The following is a 7037-nucleotide window of genomic DNA, read 5'->3' as shown; positions in this document are numbered from 1 at the left end:
TCATGGAGTTTGGAGATAAAAATCGAAAATGGCGGGGAAGCACGTCGGAGAAGGCTCAGGAACACAAAAAAATTTAAGCTTTGACAGACAAAGCAAGAAAACGAACCTGTATTCATGGAGTTTGGGGATAAAAATCGAAACTTTCTGAGATAAAAATCGCAGTTTTAGAAGAAACAATGAACATGCAGTGAAAAAACAAAAAACTGAAAATGAACCTGTATTCATGGAGTTTGGAGATAAAAATAAAAAATGGCAGGGAAAGCACGTCGAAGAAGGTTCAGGAACATAATGGGAAGAGAGAACAGGGGAGACAGAAATGAGAGAGTATGGTAAAATGCTGGGGGAATACCATATGGGGGAGAGAAAGGGAGAAGGTGAGAAGTTGAGAAAGAGAAATAGAAGATTGACGCAAAAGAAATGGAGGAGAGAGAAAAAAATTCTGGAATTAAGTGGTATTAAATGGGGAGTTGAAATCCGCCAATCAGGGAGCGACAAGTAAGATGGTATTAATTACAAAATAAAAAAATGCAACGTATATTTAATTACATGCTGACATGTAAGCCAAAATTGATGCAGAAAGGTTTATTGAAAATGTATTGGAGAAGCTTGGAAATGTATTGCAAATGCTTGGAAAACGTATTGGTGATGCAGTGTAGCTCGAGGTGACATCTTTGGGCGGGAAAGTGGATTAACCACAACGCGACACGCAGACATCAAAGACCTTGTTTGTATAATGATAGATGATAGATGCCAGATGATGATGAGAAAAAAAATCAGATTTTAAGAGCGGGTTAATAACTTTCAAATTTTCAACTAACTAAAACAGTGTCAGTCAGGTAACCGTGTCCTATGTCCTTTCATACAAAGATTGCATACACAGATTCTTTTTTTCTCACTGAACTCACAACAACACTTTGTCACTCACTCACTAACTCACTGAAACCACACAAATACAATATCTGCTAAAGCCTGAAAGGACAACTAGGTAAGAAGCATTTTCTCTCTCTCTTTTCTGCTTGTTCTATTACCAACTGTGTGCGTCTTCTGTTCCCTCATTCGGTTCTTCTTGTCCTGATCTTCCACACCCAGAATATCCACTTGTTTCCCACTCTTACTTTGTCAATGAAAGGTGGTAACTTGCTGCTTCTGAATTCTGCATTGTGCTTCTGTATATTGGGTTCAAAATTTTCTTTTTCTTGTTAGGGTTGTCATTGATTGTGAAGCTCACTGTGGCTTGATGGTGGAGGTTTTCCTTTGTTATGAAACTGCCATTGAGGTTGTCACTGCGTTGATTTAGTGCTGAGGAGGAATTGACTTTATGCTTCTTGTGGTTTTGTGATTGTGATCGTTCTTATTCACTCTGTTTGAATTTGGAGTAATTGTTTTCTATTTTTTTTTTTCAATTCTTGGAGAATGTTCCAGAAATGGATGAAATTTTGCAGCTTTAGAAGTGGGTTTGTTTGTTGCTGGGCATTTTGCGTTTTGACTTCATGGAGGAGAGATGGCCTTTTGGCAAGTGTGCATTCGGTTAAAGATTAACTAATTTTGTTCATTTGTTGTGATCCTTTTAGCTATGTGTTGTTTAGTTTGTGTAACTGGGCATTAGATTATGCTTTTATGCTGAGTGGAGTCAAGATTTGATATATCCGTGGTGTGATTTTCTTAGCAGATGTGATGCATTTAATCCAACAATTTAGGATAATTTTGTTAAAGATAACAATAACAAGGTAATAATGCATTGAGCTTCTCTGGTAAGCCAAAATCAACTTATGCACCATAGTTTTTGGAGAAGTTAAATGAGAGAACTTTTATAAAAGTTTAGTGCTTTAGTTGATTTAGCTTATGAGAAAAGCCCAAATTTAGTACTTATGGAGAAGTTTATCCAAACATAGCCTTAGAACATTTTTGGTCTATCATTTTTTTCACGAGAATCTTATTTGAACTCATTATTTAGACTCTTCCATTACTGTTTTTCTATCTGCAGAATAAGATGTATAAATGGATACCTGCTTGTTTCTTATGTCCATTTTCAGAAGTAGATATATTTGTGTTTCTCTATGTTTGGGGGAAGAAGATAGGAATTTCATATGATTATTTTCCTTTTTGTGCAGGCTAGTTTGTGCGTGAACTTCAATGGCGGTGACAGATTCTCAAAATCCTCTTATTGATGGAAACACATGTGGTTCCTTTTTGCAAAAGTTGCAGGTAACTCTACAATGCTTTTCATCTGTGTTACTGCAGATGTGCATGGTCTACAAAACAGTGAGGGTGTCTTTATTTGTTGCAGGGAATATGGGATGAGGTTGGTGAGAGCGATGAGGAGCAAGACAAGATGCTCCTTCAGATAGAGCAAGAGTGTTTGAATGTGTACAAAAGAAAGGTTGAGCAGGCTTCTAAGTCAAGGGCATAGCTACTTCAATCCTTGTCCGATGCTAAGCTTGAGCTTTCTAGTCTTTTATTGGCTCTTGGTGAAAACAAATTCATGGGAATGGTCAGTAACTAATTATATATGTCCTGAATTTGGCTACTACCAATAACCGCTGATAAAACATTGTGATGCATATAAATACTGAACTTAGAAACTAATTTCCTATGCATATTTTTGGTTTCTTTTCAGCCTGACAAGACTTTAGGCACTATTAAGGAACAACTTGCAGCAATAGCACCAACAATGGAACAATTATGGCAACAAAAAGAGGAAAGAATAAAGGAGTTTTCAGATGTAGAGTTACAGATCCAAAAAATATGTGGAGAGATAACTGGGGACTTGAACCCTGATCAGACCGAATCAGGATCATTTGCAGTTGATGAGTCTGACTTGTCCATGAAGAAGTTGGATGAATATCAATCCCAACTCCTAGAACTTCAAAGGGAAAAGGTAACTTTGTTATACCATCAAAGAATGTATCGATTAGTAAAAAATTGAAACTTTTGTTTGATTTTCTAATCAATACGTTGAGGGTTTTGCTACTTTGCTTCGCCTTGCAGAGTGAGAGGTTGCACAAGGTTCTTGATTATGTGAGTACTGTGCATAATCTTTGTGTTGTCCTTGGCATGGACTTCTTCAGTACTGTGATTGAAGTTCATCCAAGCTTAAATGAATCTATTGGTGTTAATTCCAAAAGCATAAGCAATGGCACACTAACTAAACTAGCTAAGACAGTCTCAACACTGAAAGAAGATAAAAAGCAAAGGCTACACAAGGTAATGCATTTAAATTGCTGTATGTTAGTTTAATTGTTTTTTTTCCTTCATTCATGCTTTTTTACTTATACTATTGCTATAATGAATATATGCTTCCAAAGTTACTAGTTATGGCAAACCAGTTTTTATTTTTTTGTTTTTTTTATTAATGTTTGCATAGCATTACCATAAATTCTAACTTTGGCACCTCAACAATGATGATATCATCTGTAAACATGGTGTATTCAATTTTGCTTGACTTTTAATTTGCAGTGTGTATAAATACATTTTACTTTAACCTGTGTGTCCTTTGCAGCTCCAAGAATTGGCTTCTCAGTTGATTGATATGTGGAATCTAATGGATACCCCTATAGAGGAAAGGAGACTATTTGATCATGTTACCTGTAATATCTCAGCTTCAGTTGATGAAGTCACTGTTCCCGGTGCCCTTGCTCTGGATCTGATTTAGCAGGTGTAGATGGCTTTCTGATGTTTACAAACTAGTGTTTCACAAATAATGCCTACTGAATTTTTCTTGTTTTATGTTATGAAGGCTGAAGTGGAAGTTGAAAGGCTTGATCAGCAGAAAGCCCACAGAATGAAAGAAATTGCTTTCAAGAAGCAAGATGAGCTTGAAGAGATATATGCCTGTGCTCATGTAGAAATAAACCTTGAAGCTACTCGAGGGAATATTTTGTCACTGATTGACTCTAGAAACATTGAACCATCCGAATTACTGGCTGACGTGGACAAACAGATAGTTGCAGTGAAAAAAGAAGCTCTACGCCGTAAAGAAATATGGGACAAGGTTAAAAAATGGATGTCAGCATGTGAAGAGAGTTGGCTTGAAGACTATAATCGGGTATTTATAATCAACCATCTTCATTCTATATTTGAGTTTCTAATATCTTGTTGCATGTTTACATCTTAGGTGAGAATGTTGAAATAGTACCATTTTAACCTAGAGATTCAGGATAATGCTAATAAGATCTGTAATCTTTAAAGTTTAAACTGATATCATTGCAGTGAGAACTTTGGCTGACATATTGAGGATTTGAGGGCAGTAAAATGATAGCTATCACGGTAGAGCAGCAATTTCATTGTGTGACATGATGATGTTACTTGAGTGTGAATTTGATATTAATGCATCAACAAGTATGGAATTTTAGTGTCATCTCTTACATATCATACTATATTGACTTTTTTTTTTGTTGCCTTCTTTTACAAGCATACAGTACACTTTTGACATGTGTACCCCTCGCATTTTTTGAATTCTGCTTTAACATGGTATATACATGTGTCAAATATCCCATTTTACAATTCATTCCCATAAGACGAGTAAAAATTCTATTATACGATTCTTTCTAATGAAACTAGTCCTAGTAAATCACTTGAGAATCTAATTTCATTTCTATCCACGACCCCTAATTCTAGGCAGAAATTGACCATGATAGTCATTTACACTCCAATTTATTAATGTTGTACTAAATTATTTTAGGTGCACTATCTTTAAGTCTGTGATTTCCTATTTGAAAAGGGAAATGCGTCTTTCCTTGTAGCCATGGAGGAAAAGTATATGAGATTTAGCCTTAGCATTCTTGATCTTGACAATTGATTGTGGTTATATACAATGGCTATATTATGTTCCTCATTTTAATTGTTAATTTCCCCTGACATTACACTATTCAACAGGGTATAATGCAAGTAGAGGTGCACACTTAAACCTCAAACGTGCAGAGAAAGCCCGGATTCTGGTCAACAAAATTCCAGGTATTTGTTGAATGTGAGAAACTATTATTATTTATTTGATCAATTATTAGCATCAAACTCCTTACATGATTAGCTCAAAAGGGGTGCCGTATCATTGGAATGGCAAAATATTTCAATTGCAATAGAAGATTTTTATTTTTTTAAATAGGTTGCACTGGATGGATATGATCAAGCATTCAAAATTAGATTATTGCGATGATTATAGTCAAATTATAGATGAAATATATCTTGACATTTTCACCTGTAAATTATGTATTCCTTTTTGTGAAATATATTGTACTTTTATACAAGCTAAGATGGATTGTCATCATTAGTAGTTGGCGAGATTTATGCCAATCAATTAGATGCAATCATACAAAGCATTTACAATTGATTTGGCTGGCAGATACTAGTGTACTATCATGGTTTCTTGGCATGCAAGAACACACAATGATTAATTTTTTGTATTTTTTAGCTTTGGTTGATACATTGGTTGCTAAAACTCGTTCTTGGGAAAAAGTACACAACATGCCATACACATATGATGGGGTTCCTCTTTTTGCCATGTTGGATGAGTATGCCATGCTCATGCATGAACGAGAAGAGAAAAAGCGAAGGATGAGGGTAAGTTTCATTGATGGAATTATTAGAATAACCGATTTTTGAACTAATTTTAGCACTTTCTAATCAAACAGTTTGGGAAAGTGAATTGTCAACTTTATCTATTTTTGTTCATTCTTATGTGTTGAATACTCCGGTACTGAAAAAAGATCATGTCACATTCTTTAGGACCAGAAAAAGTATCAAGAACTGCAAAACATAGATCAGGAATTTGGTTTTGGTTTAAGACCAAGCCCTGAAGGCCACTTGGCAACAAAAAGGTTGTTGGTCCTCGCCCAAATGGAGGTGCAAATGGTACTCCTAGGCAGCTATCTCTTAATGCTCATCAAAATGGAAGCAAGTCCTCAACAAAAGATGGAAAAGGATAATAATAGACTAGTTGCCCCCCTTAACTATGTATCAATATCAAAAGAAGATGCTGCTTCCCATGTTTCTGGTACTGAACTAGTGCCAATGTCACCCTAGTGAAATATGTATTTTCAACCCTATATTGTTGTCTTTGTATCATTGTCGTATTACTAGTTAGCTACAACTATAAGAATATACTATGTTTTTTTACAAGTAATAGGAGAAGAACTATAATGAGATGTGCATCTTATATGAGCCATTTAGAGGCTTTTTGAATACATGTTGCTTTATCCTTTGAAGCACTTTCATATGAAAGGAATGCATGCATGGTGGTGTAGGTAGTCTTGCCTTTTGAATCACAAGGTTCCTATCTCCTTGATTTTTTTCTACTTGAATCAAATGAGTGGCCTAATACGTATGAATTTATGGTTCATTTTATCAAAATATTCACTATCCAAACATTTGAATTTGTAGTCTTGCTCAAGTTACTATCCTTTACTTGTAACCCAAGATTCATCATATTTATACATATAGTTAACCACCTAAACACTAGTGTAAAATTTCAATGGGACAAATACAAGAACTCCTTTGAAAACAACTAAATCTTTATGCATTGTACATTTGTGGGTGGTGTGGCACGATGATTGGTTTGGTGTGGCATGGAGGCTCGTGGGTCATAGTGATGCATGTGGTGGTAATGGGTGGTTGGGTGGCGTTAGGTGGTTTGCATGGTAGTGTTTGGGTGAGGCGAGATGGTGTTGGGTAGAGGTGGGGTGCGGTGGTCATGGAGGTTTGGGAGAGAGACAACTTGTGAGATGAAGAGTAAGAATGAGATATTAAGAATTTGGGAGTATACCAAGAACAAATGGGGTGCATTAAGTAATTGCCTAGAACAACTACTACACACCCCAACTATTGACCCCTATATAGAAATGAAGTAGAGGTCCCAGTTTGGGTAGCCCAACATATTTGTTATTCTCACAATCTAGAATTGGAATTAGAAAACTTTATATTTATGTTTCCTAATTATGAAACTTGTGATTTTGTTATTTTATGGTATAGGACAAGTATTTTAGCAGTGTGTTATTTTTGCTTTATATGTTATTAATTTTTATTGCATACTAGTAGATGAATGC

The 7037-nt window shown here is 35.6% G+C and overlaps 1 pseudogene; it reads left to right on the top strand.

Moving 5' to 3' along the window:
• The first annotated feature begins 1966 nt into the window (after positions 1-1966).
• LOC100804653 (65-kDa microtubule-associated protein 1-like) lies at positions 1967-6238 on the top strand (annotated as a pseudogene).
• Positions 6239-7037: the final 799 nt, after the last annotated feature.

Source organism: Glycine max, chromosome 18 (genome assembly GCF_000004515.6).
Source record: "Glycine max cultivar Williams 82 chromosome 18, Glycine_max_v4.0, whole genome shotgun sequence".
In the NCBI taxonomy this organism is placed as follows: Eukaryota; Viridiplantae; Streptophyta; class Magnoliopsida; order Fabales; family Fabaceae; genus Glycine; species Glycine max.
Note: the sequence above shows the minus strand (reverse complement) of the source record. Positions and strands in the feature narration are given on the sequence as shown.